A 17,444-nucleotide genomic window follows, 5' to 3' on the forward strand; every position below is an offset into this window, starting at 1 on the left:
AAAGCGAAAGCCTAATTGAATATCTTTCCTGAATTTTATACTAATTGAACTTGAAAAAGAAATTTAATTTGATTTTTTAAATAAACGATTTCACCGATTTACACGCGTTTTCCCTTGACCAAATTTTGACCGTATCACCCTTTATTTTGTCATTTTCTTTATTGACGTATTTCCATGTGGGCTTTGTTGCTTAAGAGCATATCCTAAGATATATTGACAATTCAGGAATTTCCATATCATTGCACCAGTAATCGATATTACGACGAATCTTAAAACAAAAAAGCAGGAAAATACATAGACAATGTCTATAACATACAGTAAGCAGCAAGTCGTGGTACCCATGGACCAATGACCAATTTCCCAAATATTAAAAATAATTTTTTTGTGAACTTTATCAAAGTCAAGGGCTACATTATGTTCCCAATCATTTGTCTTTTGAGAAATATATCATTTTAATTCATTTAGTCTTAGCATTAATTAACCAATTGAAAATGATAATAACAATTGCTACTACATTTCGAAATAAAAACTTAATGAAATTAAGACACGTAAGTTCAATGTCATAAAGCCCTTATATTTTGCTAATTTATAAATTGGTTTCACAAAAGCTTCCTCTACTGATGATATCCACAATGCTTCACTTTTATTATCGGCTTTCAATACTCAAAGAGTGTGAAGTGTAAATATTTTTTTTTTGGCACTTTATCAACGTAATATCCCATTACAATGAATGAGCAAATTGGTGATAATTGTTTTTTGCTGTAACATGATGATACAAATGATAATATAGTTTTTTTTTTTCAAAAAGTTCTAAATTTTTTTAGGAAATTCTATTGTAAACTTATTTCCGTCATGATTTTTTGGCCCATGCCCTATTGTGGGTAAACGACCAACCTTGATATATGCCACTAGAATTTAAATCCAAATCTATTATAATGATGTTTTGGCGTTTACACTATGGTGTTTTCTATTTTACAAATTTCTACGTTGTGAAGTTTAAATCTCTTTACCCGGACAATATTCTTGTTGTTAAATACTAACCTTGATATATCACGAGCCTTTTTTCTATCGCTTTTACATTCTTTTGAATAATAAAATAAAAAAATACATACGCGCGTGACAATAACAATCAGTTTAGGTATATATATAAGCGAATATCCATTGTAAAATTTATTAGGTTCACATTAGGGTGGAACGTTCACTTTTAGTTTGTATACAATTGTAAATTACTGTATACCATTAATAAGTGAATCCTAAAGAGATATTGAGGCATTACATTAAAATTCAATTAAGACCTATTTTTTAACCCGTTGACTACTGATGTCCACTGAGGAGGACATTCGAAAACGACACCAAACTCTTTTTTTTCCCACTTAGTTTCGATTTATTTATCGATGTTATTTTAAAGTAGAGGATTTTATCTAAATAAGCTATACAATTTTTCTTTATTGGAGAGCAATAAAATGCATTTTTATAAACTTCATTAACAATAAGCCAAAAAAGGGTTAAAACATATCATTACTTTATTATGCTTAAATGAATTTATTTGAATTTGAAATTGTCTTTAGTTTTAAAATCATTGCGAAAACTCATTACTAATTAGTCGAATTACATTATTGTGACTTAGCACTTTTATGAGTATCTACACTAATTGAAACAAGTCAGGCCGAACTTACAGAAATAAAATTTTAACAAAATTTTCTATAGAAATAAAATGTTCACAAAATTTTCTATAGAAATAAAAATTTTGACAAAATTTTCTATAGAAAGAAAATTTTGACAAAAATTTCTACAGAAATAAAATTTTAACAAAATTTTCTATAGAAATAAAATTTTCCTTTCATTCGTTTTGTTTTGTTATTGTTGGTTTTTGTTCTATAAATATAATGTTCTATATACTAAAATTTTGACAAAATTTTCTATAGAAATAAAATTTTGGTAGATTATTTTTGGCTCGAGTGGCAACCATAATTATGAACCGAATAAAATTTGAACAAAATTTTCTATAGAAATAAAATTTTGACAATAATGAAAATTTGATTACGAACCGAATAAAATTTTAACAAAATTTTCTATAGAAATAAAATTTTGGTAGATTTTTTTTTTGGCTCGAGTGGCAACCATGATTATGAACCGATATGGACCAATTTTTGTGTGATTGGATTTTGGTATGGTTGTTAGCGGCCATATACTAACACCACGTTCCAAATTTGAACCGGATCGGATGAATTTTGCTCCTCCAAGAGGCTCCGGAGGTCAAATCTGGACAACGTTTTATATGGGAGCTATATATAATTATGGACCGATATGGACCAATTCTGGCACGGTTGTTAAAGATCTTATACCAACACAATGTACCAAATTTCAGCCGGATCGGATGAAATTTGCTTCTCTTTGAGGCTCCGCAAGCCAAATCTGGGGATCGGTTTATATGGGGGCTATATATAATTAAGGACCGATGTGGACCAATTTTTGCATGGTTGTTAGAGACCATATACCAACACCATGTACAAAATTTCAGCTAGATCGGATGAAATATGCTTCTGTTAGAGGCTCCACAAGCCAAATCTGAGTGTCCCTTTATATGGGGGCTATACGTAAAAGTGGACCGATATGGCCCATTTTCAATACCATCCGACCTACATCAATAACAACTACAACTACTTGTGCCAAGTTTCAAGTCGATAGCTTGTTTCGTTCGGAAGTTAGCGTGATTTCAACAGACGGACGGACGAACATGCTTAGAATATATATACTTTACACTGAAAAAACAGTGAACCCACCAGGAAGAAAACTTTTGATTAATTTTAGAAAATTTTGAATAGTTGTAGAAATTTTTAACTAAACAGTATTACAAGCGCTGGCATCATGCCGATATCACAAAAATAAGTAAATATTTTTCGACAAATTCAAGAAAATTTATTAGACATAAATAATTTTTTTTCACTTTTTAAAGAAAATTTTGTAGTTTGAAGGAAAAAATTGGAGTTCAAAATTGCAAGAATGTCTTTAGTGACATACGAAGTTCATGATGGACGCTGTTGTAGTAAAATTTACAAATTTAAAGAAATAATGAACTATTTTTTGAGAAGTACGAATTTAGTAAAACTTTTTACTTCATTTGTGTATAATTTTTTCCCGTCTTTTAGTTCATTTAACTAACGTACGCAAAAAATTATTAGAATAAACGAAACTTTCTCCAAATATAATAATTTCATGAACTAAAATATAGTTAAATTGGCTTTAGTGAAATAGTGAGTTCACTTTTTTTTGAGTGTATGGGGTCTTGGAGCAATATTTCGATGTGTTACAAACGGAATGACAAAGTTAATATACCCCCATCCTATGGTGGAGGGTATAAAAATTACGTTCCATAGTCGTGAACGGACGGTGACAAACTGAAACGGCCATGAAAAGTCTTAAAATAATCGTTAGACGGGAGCCACCGTGGTGCAATGGTTAGCATGCCCGCCTTGCATACACAAGGTAGTGGGTTCGATTCCTGCTTCGACCGAACACCAAAAAGTTTTTCAGCGGTGGATTATCCCACCTCAGTAATGCTGGTGACATTTCTGAGGGTCTCAAAACTTCTCTAAGTGGTTTCACTGCAATATGGAACGCCGTTCGGACTCGGCTATAAAAAGGAGGTCCCTTGTCATTGAGCTTAACATGGAATCGGGCAGCACTCAGTGATAAGAGAGAAGTTCACCAATGTGGTATCACAATGGACTGAATAGTCTAAGTGAGCCTGATACATCGGGCTGCCACCTAACCTAACCTAACCTAATCGTTAGACGTTATTATGGCAACTCCCTCGGTGGTGCAATGTGCTAAGGTGATTGTTAATGCGTATGGTGCAGAAAACACAGGTTTGAGTCACGGTAGCGGATATATATATTTTTTTAATTTTGTTTATAAAATCGTAACCATAACGTTTTCAGATCATGAACGCTGGTTGTTGTTTTGACAACACATGGTGTCATTTTATCTTTGTCGCCTGTTCTCCGTTTGATACCACATGTGTTTTGATTCACTTTCATGAACGAATCGTTTTGAAATGAGCACGCCGTGCATGATTTTATCTATGAGTGTATATAACTGTCTTGCCTAGTTGAACCAATTGAAATCGTTCTATTCTTTTTTATAAACCAAACGATGAGCGTTACCTCAAGATCGTAATACCCGTCTTTTATTTTTTAATCTTCCCTGTTGCTCAGCTTCGGAACCACACTTAAGTAAATTAATTATTTAAATTAACATTAGAATAAAAATGTAAATAAATTGAGTAAAATTAACTTACACTAATTTATTAAAATTGAATAAAAATACAAGTTGAATGTTGAAATTCATTTAAATTAAACATTTATTTTTTTTTCAGATTGTAAACGTGTTCCACAAAAAACTATACTCAAATATTACAACCAAATATGTCACAATTTTCAAATATTATGGAGGCCCGCATAAACAAAGCAATCAAGAAATAATTTTTTCCACTAATCACCTAAAAAAACAACATTACACAAATAACCAACAAAGAAACCAATACAAATTTACTACTACATCAATGTGGAAGCCCCTATCATGCTACTTGGCAATTATGTGAAATTACAATTAGTATTTAAACACAAAGCCCTTTCAAATGTTTTTAGGAACAAGTTCATATGAACTAAGTGGAATATGTTATTCAATTTAAATTGGGTTTTGTGGTAAAAATGAATGTGTCGATATTTTATATTAGGTTTTTCAGTTCTAGCAGATGAAAAAGAAATGTCTGTCCATTTTTTTACATCACTATGTGACCAGGGTATAATATTTTTGGCACGCACAAATATTGACTTCTTTTTGTGAACATTTTCTTTCCATAGATAACACTAGTTTACAAAATAAAAATTTTTTCATGCCCTTATTGACTCAACATGGTCCTTACTGACCAGCATCTCGAACACCTAAACTTTGGGGTCCCTACTGACTTGCTGTGGTCCTTACTGGCCTAAAGGGTCCCTTCTGGCCCATTACATTACATTTGAATAATAATTCAAAGTATATTTTGTAAAGTTCCGGCTGCTTTTAGCTGAGTAAATAAATAAATATTTCACTAAATCCGACTTAATTCTCTTTTAGTCCACGGAATTACTGAGTTTTAACACCTAAACTTTGGGGTCCCTACTGACTCGCTGTGGTCCTTACTGGCCTAAAGGGTCCCTTCTGGCCCATTACATTACATTTGATTAATAATTCAAAGTATATTTTGTAAAGTTCCTGCTGCTTTTAGCTGAGTAAATAAATAAATATTTCACTAAATCCGACTTAATTCTCTTTTAGTCCACGGAATTACTGAGTTTTAACACCTAAACTTTGGGGTCCCTACTGACTCGCTGTGGTCCTTACTGGCCTAAAGGGTCCCTTCTGGCCCATTACATTACATTTGATTAATAATTCAAAGTATATTTTGTAAAGTTCCTGCTGCTTTTAGCTGAGTAAATAAATAAATATTTCACTAAATCCGACTTAATTCTCTTTTAGTCCACGGAATTACTGAGTTTTAATAAAGTTTCCATGATTTTTTTTGAAGTAGTTAGTTAGTTAAATTAACTAAAACGGAGGAAAAGATTATACAGATTAACTAAATTCGTGTCTCCCATAAAATAGTTCAAAATTTCTTAAAATTTGTAAATTTTACCAATAATGCGCCCATCTTGAAATTCGTATTGCACTAAAGACATTCTTGCAATTTTGAATTTCAATTTTTTCCTTCAAGCTTTAAAATTTTCTTTAACAAGTGAAAACAATTAATTATGTCTACTAAATCTTCTTGACTTTGTCGAAAAATATTTACTTATATTTGAGATATCGGTGTGATGTCAGCGTTTGTAATACTGTTTAGTTAAAATTTTCTAAAAATATTGTATTTTTCTAAAATTAACCAAAATGTTCACAGTTTTTTTAGTGTATTCTTTTTAATAATTTTTTTCATAAATAAAATATTGTGAACACTTTGGAAATACATTAGCAATTATGTGATATTGTTATAAAATTGTATTTCTTTAGTATTACTTTTATGGATCATTTCAGTAAAATTGTTTATTCTATTTAATTTGAATTTATTTATTTATTTAATATATTTAGCTTTCAACATACATTCAACTTGGCCCACTGTCCAAAGAAAATTTTCGATTTTCTCTTTCTTAAATAGAATATATATTAATAGTAAAAGTATAAAAGAAATATCCCCTGATTGTATATTTACCTAAACAGATTCTGTATAAAGTCAGCAACCCCAGAAAAATAAAATTAAAATAAAATACATTCACCTTTCAATATCAAGGCAATTTTTCTTGTGTAATGCGGTAATATTTCTTTTAACCTTTACCCAATTTCCTCGGCGTCAACGAATTGGCAACACTAAAAAATATCCATCAACAATAGCAAGTGTCGAAGAAAAATCACTGTAGTTTTTGTCTAACAAAGCCGCATGAAAGAAACTACTAGACCAAGCGAAGGAAGATGAAAGAGCGTTTAGAGAGGAGAGGAGAGTACAAAATAAAACATTCACTTATTGACCGTGACAATGGCATTTGCATGCTGTCTTCGCAACACCATAAATGCATATACATATGTATGTATGTACAAACGTGCGACAATGTATACACATATGTACATGTATTCACCTACAGCTTGGCTATATAACAGAGATAATGCGAATGTGGGTGTGTGTATTTACTCTCTGTTTTTGGTATCATTTAATTTTGTTGAAAAATATCAACTGCTGCCGGGGAAGATGAATTTGCTTAGAAAAAATTTGTGAATTTCCTAAAAATAATCGAAGAAAAAAAGAATTAAATCTTTTGAAGCGTGATGCAATAAATTAGAAATTTTCAAGCATTAAATTTAAATTGCATGCAAAAACAGTGGTCAACATCTTGACGTATATATTTCGTAATTAGTTGTTAATCTCTTTTGTGTTTCCCATATTGGTCTCTTGTTGGTCACATTCGTTATAAATGAAATGATTTGAGAGAAATTCTGGCAATAGCACAACCATAGATGAGAACTGTAAATTTCATTGTGAGATATATTTTAAATTTTTAAATAAATAAATGCAAAGAAATTTATGTAAATGCAATCGATGTTTTGAAAACATTCCTGAATTTATGACAAATGACCAGCACGGCGTATAACGAATATTAATTGGAATACCCTTAAAAAATATTACTTATACGACAGCACGTTACGTGAGGAAAATAATTGAAGCCGCTTAGTATTTCAGCCTTTTACAAACATTCGGGCTCCCCTATTGCAATCAGGTTCTTTTCGAGCCTATTTTGAAGGATGTGGATTTAATACTTTCTATTATAAGTTATAACAAGGGAAACGTCTACACTCAAAAGTCAGCGAAAGAAAATATAGACTAATTGTAGTTTGAAATGGTGTGCACTGTTAGAAAGTCACCTTTTTGTAGGCTCAATGGACGATTTCGACTGACGAAGGAGGTGTTCAATTGTTACTTGGAGGAATAAAATTTTTGGTGGCATACCAAGTGCATCAAGTCTTAATTTAAAAATGTATTGGTTCTTTGAAAGTTTATTTATTGATAAGAAACGACTCATTATTCGAATATCCGAATAAATATCACTAACTAACAGATAACAGATTTTGGATCTTTATTTATTAAACATTGTCTCCTTTGTAAATTTTGGTTCATAGGTATATATGAAAATAGTAATAACTATAATTTATATACAAAGACTTTGTATATTTATTACCACAAATCTAAAAACAAAACAAAAACCACGGCAAAATAAACTGGTTATTCAGACCTCAATACTTCAATTAGAAGACATTTTTACAGACAAAATATGTAAATTGCCATTAATCTCTTTGCAATAATGAATATTTACATATCCCATAAAAAATACACAATCATAGACAATCAATAAACAGTTAAGGGGCTAAAACGAGTTACCATTATTGGCCACGTGTAAAGAATAAATGTTTCGAAACACGTGCTTCAAGGGCTTTGATGAACATAGTAACGACTTATATCGATTTTGTTTTCTTTTTCAAAACAAAAAAAAACGAGATTTTGAAAATCAAATAAACAAAAATGAAATATGACCAAATTCTTAAGATATGGATTTAAAGACATTGTAGCTCTTGCAAAATAATGAAAGACATTGTTTCAATCTCGAAGCCAACATAAACAATTCTTTGTTCGTTGGCATTTGTTGTTTTTTTTCATAATTTGTTGTAATATTTATTTATCATAAACAATCTGCCAGTGGAATGCCAGTGGACCCTCATAGGGGTCATGGGAGGTTATTACTTAATCGCTTTACTTTTGTAAATACGCTGTCCATCAATAGACGGACTTCTCTTAATAGATCGCCTATATGACTCACAGGTGAGAATGAATAGCTGGATTACCCATATTGTATGGGTCAATGCTCTTTTTCAAAGTGGTATGATATGAGTGCTTCCACTTGGCATTGTCATTAAGGACAGATGACAAAAAGCTAGGCGTTTTTTCGGATAAAGATTCGTTTGTCTTTTAAATACCTAGATATTAATGGACAATTTTTTAAGTATGTTATAAATCAAAATTTTATTTAAAGAAATTCTTTAGTCGACATTATCTAAATATATAGAGTACAAATGTAGCTAAGTTAAATTGATACATAATTTGTATTTCGAAAATAAATGTTGAATGATCTACTTATCATGTCATCACCCACAGATGATGGATATCAGAAATATGGTGCGCTGTGAATGACTTCTTCTTTGTAAAAAAAAAGTAGTTCACGAGCCAAAATCAGGAAAATATATTTTGGACACCGAGTTCAAAACCAGTGGTATTCATAATACATTCACTGGATGAAATTAGCTGTTTCTACTGTTCCATGGTCTCCTTTGTATACCAGCGGATCAATATTTCGTCAAATGTCCCGAAATCGACGTGCCAACAACCATGGTTTAAGCGATATTTTCCTTGCATCGACGGTCCTTCAATACGACATAATGGATTTTTGTTAATTTATCCTAAAGGGTGATACGGTCAAAATTTGACGTATTTCTTTCAATTTTGCATTTAAAAAACCTGAACACCCCTCATTTTGAAGGTGTGTGTGTGAGCAGAATGTTGCTCCTATTTTGATTTTGGAATTCACTCTTCAGTTGCCAAATTGCCGTCCAAGCAAGAAGAGCAGCGTATCAAAATTTTGCTCGCGCATCGCGAAAATCCGAGCTACTCGCACGCAAAGCTGGCAAAATGACTAGGACGACGAATCCTACGTCAAAGCCGACTACAAGCAGCTTCCGGGACAGGAGTTTTATACGGCAAAAGGAAGGGGAAAGGTAGCAGATATTTTCAAGCACATAAAACTGTCAAAGTTCGCAAAGAAATATCTGGTTTGGTAAGCCATCTGTACCAGTGGCTTGAAAAGCAGCATTTTCATAGCTTCCGGGACTGTCAACCAAGAAATTTACGTGAAAGAGTGTTTGAATAAACGTCTGCTGCCTTTCCTGAAGAAACACGGTTGTTCCGTACTGTTTTGGCCGGATTTGGCATCTTGCCATTACGGTAAAAAGGCCATGGAGTGGTACGCCGCCAACAACGTGCAGGTTCCCAAGGACAAGAACCCTCCCAACACGCCAGAGCTCCGCCCAATTGAGAAATACTAGGCTATTGTCAAGCGGAACCTAAAGAAGACCAAAAAAACTGCAAAGGACGAGCAGCAGTTCAAGGCAAACTGGCTTTCTGCGGCGAAGAAGGTGGACAAGGTGGCTGTACAAAATCTGATGGCAGGTGTCAAGCGTGAGGCCCGGCAATTCGGATTTGGAAAAGCGAAAGCCTAACTGAATATTTTTCCTGAATTTTATACTAATTGAACTTGAAAAAGAAATTTAATTTGATTTTTTAAATAAACGATTTCACCGATTTACACGCGTTTTCCCTTGACCAAATTTTGACCGTATCTCCCTTTACGTGATAGCGGTCTTCGGGGAGTATGGATGTGCCTTAACGGCTCTTCTTAAGAACGACACGGACAATAACCTAACAATGAGATACACTGAGGCCGATAAAATGGTTGTATGGCTCAATTCTGCTCATTCTTCTCTACGCCTCAACAAAATATCAACTTTTACCCTATTTCGTTCTTTATAAAAAATATATTACTCTCATTGATAGGAACTTATGGAAGTTGCCCATGTCTCTACTATGAACGTATTTAGTGTCCAGAGGTTAACATTGTGTAACATGTGCTCAAAAATCTCCAATAACAAAAAGTCTAGAATTGAATAAATATGACTGAGTTTCATTCTGAAAATTTACCTGATATTTCAACAGCTTGATTATCTTTCCAGTGAAGTTGATTATAAAATAAAACCCCCTTGAGTGGGCTTCTGTTAACAATACACAAATTACTTTTTTTCACAATAGTATATTTATTGATTAATAATATGAACAGGAAGTAAATAAACCTTTTTGTTCTTTTGTTTTTCGTTTGTTATTAAAGATATTTTTGTGATTATTTCTTTTAAGGATTTTAAATTATAATAACTTCTCGATTGGCGGGAGCAATGATGATGTCGTTTAAGCCAAGTTATATATGTATAACTTTTATAAAATTCGATTTAATTGTTGCCTTACGCATTTCTTTAGTTAAACGTTTTGATTTTTATTTTGGGGTGATCCATTTATTTAGTATAACGTGAAAAAAATTGATATGTTTACCATATGATTTAGGGGGTTATCTTCCGATTCTTAGCTTTAAAGTTTATATTTCATATAATTTTTAATATGAAGTGCTTTAAAAGCTTTTTTTAAAGTATCTTTATTGGCAATATTGCATTGCTATTTAATCTTTATTTTTTTTTTCTACAAATTATTTCACTTCTCACCGGTACTAATTAAGCCTTATTTTCGGATTTGTGTCAATTTTTTACAATCGTAAAGCTTTAAAAGTTTTTTAATTTTATTTTATAATATATTGAAATATGATAAAATCTCATGTACTTGTTTGTTAACAACTTTTATATTGAGCTGTAAAGCTTTTTAAGCAAATACACATTTTTCGATGTCAAAACACTTTACGTATGTACTTATTAATCACATTATTTTTTTCACATCAAAATCACTACATCGAAACACAGGTTTTAATATTTTTAGTTTTTCGTTTATCTTTGGGAGCTTTATCTCAACACATAAATTTGTAAGCATCAGAAATCTTAGTGTATGTTTTTATTGTGAATAATTTTAGTATTTACCTATTAGGTACTACTTAATGCTTCGTTTTAAGCTTCTACACCACAAAAGCTTTAAAATCCATTTGTTCAATTGTATAATTTAATTTATTTTCAATAATTTTTGTGTATGTTTTTTAATGATTTTTGCTTTACTTTATGTTGTGTGCTTTTACGCCAATAGAAGGCGGCTGGTTTTTAAAGCTCTAAATCTTTATGATTTTGCCATTAACGCCAGTTAAGAAAACCAAGAAGCTTTAGAAAGCTGGTCTTGTTCTCTAAAATCACTTTGAAGATTTTTATAAAGAGTTATATGTTTTCAAACACCGTTTCACTTAATTTCAAATTTTATTATATATTTTCTTTTTCAAATCTGCATTTTATTTCAGTGCTTTTGAAAACTGCAGTTGATCGTGGATAAACGTGGATATATCGATTTCTTCTTACAAAAGCTTTAAAAATGTTGCAGATCTTTTTGATAGAGAAAAAATCAATATATTCTTTAGCAGATTATTTTAACTGTTCACAAGCTTTGTAAAGCCCATTTCATGTAATAGTTTAGATAGTTTTGTTTTACAAAATTTTAATGCTTTTCTGATCCTTTTTATTGATTATCCAAAAAGCTTTCGGTTTTACACTCGATATTAAAATATTCTATTAGGGACATTTTAAATGTTGACTTGGAAGTTTTGAAAATCTATATTGATACACATTTCCAGAACAGATTTTTTGTATCTCAGTTTCCGGAATGAAAGTAATTTTTACAAAACTTGAGTTAGCAAAAAGTTTTAAAAATTGTATACTCTTTTTAGCGCAATTAGTTTCAGCTGATAATTTTAATTAATTTATTTCTTATTTTTTATTTAAGTTTTATTTCTTTTCAGATGATTACAAAGCTTCCAAAAACCGATTTGAATTATGTTAATAGTTCAAAGTTGTTCTTAGCTACGAAAAACGTTTCATAATTTCATATTGATTTTAAATTAGTTTGTTGTTTCTTCAGGCTTCTTCAGGTTGTTAATATTCATATAAAGCTTTTTTGTATGTTTCGTTTTTTTTTTTTTATTATATTATCTTCTTCATTTTGTTGTGCTCATTAATTTAACAATTACAGGCATTATTCTTTGAAATTGTCAAGCTTTTCCATTCACTTTAGGTATTAACATATATTAAGCAAAACTTATTTAAAGTCTATATTGTAATGTAACCCAAAACTGTTTAGGACAAGGTTTTTACAAAACTGAGAATAATCGCCAGCAATATTTTTATTATCATTGAATCTTTCCAGGTGTTCAAAGGCAATATTGCAGAACCTTAAGCAGCTTTCGGTGAATGTTTTTAACTCAGATATTTTAAATTTACAAATCTTGTATTATTTGTTTTAAAACCATTTCCGTTACGTTTTTATTATCCTTGAATCTCTGTCCCTTTCCAATGGAAGTATTGGATAACCTAGGGTTGCTTTCGGTGAATGATTTTAGTTCATTTCTGTTAACGTTTACCCAAAGCTTTCTACAGCTCTGTTGGGGGACGAAATTTTTTACAAGTTTTTTTATTACTTGCTTTAAAAATTTTCCGTTACTTTTCTTTTGTTATAATGGGATCTCTTCCGTTTTATCTACTATATATCACGAACACAACTTTTCAAGGCGAATTTTGATGCTATCACAAGAATTGAGAAAATAACAACTACGCACTGCATTGGCTGTTCGAAAACTAATTGAATATTCCAAAATATGTTTATCTGGCCTTTTCAAAAGACAATTTGTTGTGGCTTTGTTGTAGCTATTGACGCTGCGCTGCATCAAATTGCGTTACAAATTAATTAGGTGATAAATGTAAATTATTTATTAATTATGTATGCGTTTTTATTTGATTCTCTTTTTATTGTAAATTCTTTTGATATTTGAAAATAGAAAATTCCTTTAGAAAATTATTTATTTTTCCTGGTTTTGCGAATTGATTTTCTCTCCGTTTTTATTTTTAAATTCAAAAATTTTGCTTGTGATTCTATTCAACCTTTACATTCACGACTTTCCACGATTAAACTGCAATGCTAAATGCTTAGAGAAGTGCATTTCATTGCAACCATTTCACTCTCACTCAGTTCACGATAAAACTCTTTTGCTATAAGAGATCGTTTGCGATATTTGTTTGGTATTGAAACGAATGAACAAAATAAAGACAAAACAGATACGCCCCTCTCGTATATTAGACAAATGATTTGTATTTTTGTAAAAATAAATTAGCTAAATACAATGACATCTTGTTCGTTAATGTGATTGAAGAAAATATTTGCCAAGTGAGAAGAACATGAAAAACGAATTAAAATACAATCGCTATAATTATGGGGAAAAATTGTGCAGCTGTTTTCTTTTAGGTGCACCTTATATATGGAGGGTAATACAGAATCTTTTGAAAAAAAAATTGTGATGAACGCAGCATGGAAAATTTATACATTTAAACACTTGAGTAAGTCATGGTATACTAATTACGTGAACATTAAAACCTGATATAGGCTAGGTTAGGTACAGAGGCAGCCCGTTATTTCCGGCTAACTAATTCAGGTCATTGTGATACCACAGGTGGTGAACTTCTATCTTAACTATGAGTGCTATCCGAATCTTTGTTTAGCTCAATGACAAGCCGAGTCCGAACGCTTTGAAACACTCCGAAAGTCACCAGCATTACTGAGTGGGGATAAATACCACTGAAAACTTTTTGGTAATTGGTCGAAACTGACATAGAACCCATGACCCTTTATATACAAGGGAATATGTGGGAATATGTTTTATATGCCTTAAATGCTTTACAGGAATTAAATAACAGTTTTTTTTACCAACTGACACAACGCTAACTATGTTAAATGGTGAACCGATAGATGTACAAAACCAGTGAGCCAAGAGATTGTGTTTGGTAAAAAGAGTGTGTGAGTGGCAAGGGTAGGTAACACATAGAAACATCTCTGCATATTTAAACAACAAAAGCAATAGCAACAACATACAATGTAACTGACAACTGGCATTCATTCACTTGACTTTTGTTTATGATGAACGTATGTTAGCTACAGTGTGTCGCTATCATCCTCACTTTTCTTTTAGCTGGTACGCCCCAAAAGTCAAATGGCAAATACAGTGGTGATTTTACTATTATCATGCTTGTTTTTCACATTGCTTTGAAGTGGGGAGAGAGATTTCCACAACCCAACAAGAGAGTGGGGAGAGAGTATATATTCGTAGTTTCTCCTTATATGTTGGCCATTATCAAACAAGACAAGTAAGCGAGGCCTACTTTATTTAGATTAAAAGTTTAATTGAGATACCAATCTCATTTTATTTCCCTTAAATAATTTCATAGAGAATGTTAACATCAACAACGTCACTTATTAGCAGAAATTAATCATGATATTTGCACACACACACGTATACAGACAGAGAAGAGAAATGATCATCTCAAACATGGGCCTTTTAGGAAACGCAGTGTTGCGCTGCAATTGCTACGCATCACATTCATAAATGCAACTGCATGCGTCAAATGTTCTAAAATGCAACCATAGACCAAGAAAATATAAAGACATACTTTGATAATTCACCATGGTTTTGTTTATTTGCAGTGCGCATTCATTCCACTAAATTGCACAGTCAAGTGACTCAATTTCTTTTTGGAAAACGAGAATTACCGTACAAATCAGTCAATTTGCATTACAAAAAAGGCGTGGATGTATAGAACTTTATATGCTTTTACAATATTTGGTGTTTCATCAAGAAAACAAAGGAAAGATAACAAATTAAAGCCAAATTAAAAAAATCATTCAACTGCAGACGTAAAAGAGCCCTCTACGTCTATACACCGTCTACAGCGCTGTAAATTCACTTGAAATGTCTATACTTTAATTGGTCTATGATGCAACATTGAAACATATGTTGCGCAAACCTAGTAAAAAAACACCCAGTATAAAAATAGCTGATACAGAGATCGAGTAAGTATTAAATTTTTCAATTATTTTTATTTTTATATATTATAAAATTTTTATTATATTTTAATAATTTTTTAGGTTAGAGGTGGATTCCAAAAGCACCAAATTAATCATAAGAGCACGTTTGGACATGTAGAGAGAATTTACGTCAGGGAGAAAAAATCTGTATTATTGAGCAAAGTTGTGGAAAAAAATGAATGAACACATAACTGATTTCACCTGACAACATAAGGAATAGGATTTTCCGTGCTTAGATGTTGATCGGCTCATACGGAAGTGATCGAAAAATATGACGACTTCAAAGTATCCCAAAAAGTTCACCAATGTGGTATCACAATGAACTGAATAGTCTAAGTGAGCCTGATACATCGGGCTGTCACATAACCAAACCTATCCCAAAACGTTTGATATTCTTCGTATTTTCCTGCAAACTTGTTGCAGTCATAAATTTCGCTTTATATACTTTAGATGTCTTTTTTTCTATAAATAACATAGCTTTGACTCATATGAAGAGTCATCTAATTCACAAATAAGAATATGCAATAAAAAAGCAGCTCAACAGCTGATCGGCAACAAATGCGCAGCAGTTGCAGTGCAACACTGCGATTACGAAAAGGCCACATGTTTCAAGAGCTTAAAGTTAATTTTTCACGGGAAAATGTAAAAATATCGCAGGATCTGTTTGGAGAGAAACAATATTCCATGTTCCCAATTCAAAAATATTATTATGGTTTTGAAACATATTTAGCGTGATCATAAACCTACTCTCCTTGAACATTCTCCGAATTGGGCTAAAACTAATGGTCACCGGATTCACAAGATGTGATCCATATCGACTACCCACAGAAAGGGTAAAATGATCCCAGGGCAGTACTATTGAACCAATATGACGTATAAATAAAGTAACAAGAGATTCGCTAAAAATATAAACTCATTTATATAAAGTATTCCCTTGGAATATATTCTTTCATGATAGGTTAGGTTAGGTGGCAGCCTGATATATCAGGCTCACTTAGACTTTTCAGTCCATTGTGATATTTATCACATTGGTGAACTTCTCTCTTATCACTGAGTGCTGCCCGATTCCATGTTAAGCTCAATGACAGCCGAGTCAGAACGGCGTTCCACATTGCAGTGAAACCACTTGGAGAAGCTTTGAAACCCTCAGAAATGTCACCATCATTACTGAGGTTGGATAATCCACCGCTGAAAAACTTTTTGGTGTTCGGTCGAAGCAGGAATCGAACCCACGACCTTTTGTATGCAAGTCGGGCATGCTAACCATTGCATCACGGTGGCTCCCTTCTTTCATGATGCACTTACTTTTATGGGTGTGTGTAAAACAACCGTCCTACAACGTTTGCTTTTTTTTTTGTAGACTAAGTACTTATAAAACCACCATGATGTGAGTAATCACAATAATTACTCACATCATGGTAGTTCCACATTAAGAAGGAAGTTTTTGTGAAATTTATGAAATAAGCAGATTACTTCCAATCAAATATCTTGTAATATAATATCAGTTGCTTCGATTTGGTTTCTTCAAAAGCACGTTATCCGCAAGCATGAAATATTCTAATGAATTTTATATATCATATATTCCTTAATAAATCCTCCTTATACAAATGTAAATAATTTTCATTTTCTGTTTGTTTTTTTTTCATGTATCGAAATTGTGGAAAGTTTATTTTTTCTATCCCATGTTAAAACTTTTGGGATGTGCGAACCAAGTGTTATTGACAGGTTCCCATGAGCCTTCATGATGAGTATTGCTATGTTAAAAGATATTGAATGCTTTTTTTGGATTCTAAATTTATTGTGTTTTTGTGTTATCTTATGACTGGGAAAATTTTCTAAAACGCAATAGTTTTTCCTTTGATTATTAGTTTTTGAGATTGTTGTCTTTCGATCAATCTATTTCAGTTACAAATAATATATTCCTCTTTAAAACCTTTCAATCCAAATCAATTGATTTCTTTTGAATTTGAAAGAAATTCGTAAATACCTTATGGCGCCATTAGGACGAAGAAAAAAACACACATTTAAAAATTTATTGAAAACAAAATCCGAAAACATAAATTATTAAAATCTAATTAACATCATAGACATTTATCTTCGTCATTAAAATTTTTGAGTATATCTGAAGAAAAAAATCACATTTAAAATATTGAAATATTTTAAATATATACACGCAAAGAAATGAAACGTTTTAATATCTGCGAAAAGT

At 31.8% G+C, this 17,444-nt stretch overlaps 1 protein-coding gene and 2 long non-coding RNA genes across 5 annotated transcripts in view; 2 read left to right on the top strand and 1 right to left on the bottom strand.

Moving 5' to 3' along the window:
* LOC142241043 (uncharacterized) overlaps positions 1-5,507 on the top strand; it is a 60,590-nt gene extending 55,083 nt beyond the window's left edge. Inside the window, exon 2 of the long non-coding RNA XR_012723463.1 lies at positions 4,379-5,507. This is a non-coding gene — a long non-coding RNA (uncharacterized LOC142241043). The remainder of the gene's footprint in view (positions 1-4,378) is intronic.
* Ip6k (Inositol hexakisphosphate kinase) overlaps positions 1-17,444 on the bottom strand; it is a 118,095-nt gene that overhangs the window by 51,577 nt on the left and 49,074 nt on the right. For 2 of the 3 annotated variants that reach the window (XM_075312784.1, XM_075312782.1), the window contains exon 1: positions 10,331-10,878. The exons of the other annotated variant lie outside the window; for it this stretch is intronic. The gene's annotated coding sequence lies outside the window, so the exon portion shown is untranslated. Of the gene's footprint in view, positions 1-10,330; positions 10,879-17,444 lie in introns of those variants that run through there. 3 annotated transcript variants of the gene reach the window in all.
* Positions 13,419-16,858, top strand: LOC142238613 (uncharacterized). The gene is made up of 3 exons (XR_012722772.1): positions 13,419-13,713; positions 14,855-15,220; positions 15,296-16,858. It is a non-coding gene; the product is annotated as an uncharacterized LOC142238613 (long non-coding RNA).

Source organism: Haematobia irritans, chromosome 5 (assembly GCF_050003625.1).
Source record: "Haematobia irritans isolate KBUSLIRL chromosome 5, ASM5000362v1, whole genome shotgun sequence".
Taxonomy (NCBI): Eukaryota; Metazoa; Arthropoda; class Insecta; order Diptera; family Muscidae; genus Haematobia; species Haematobia irritans.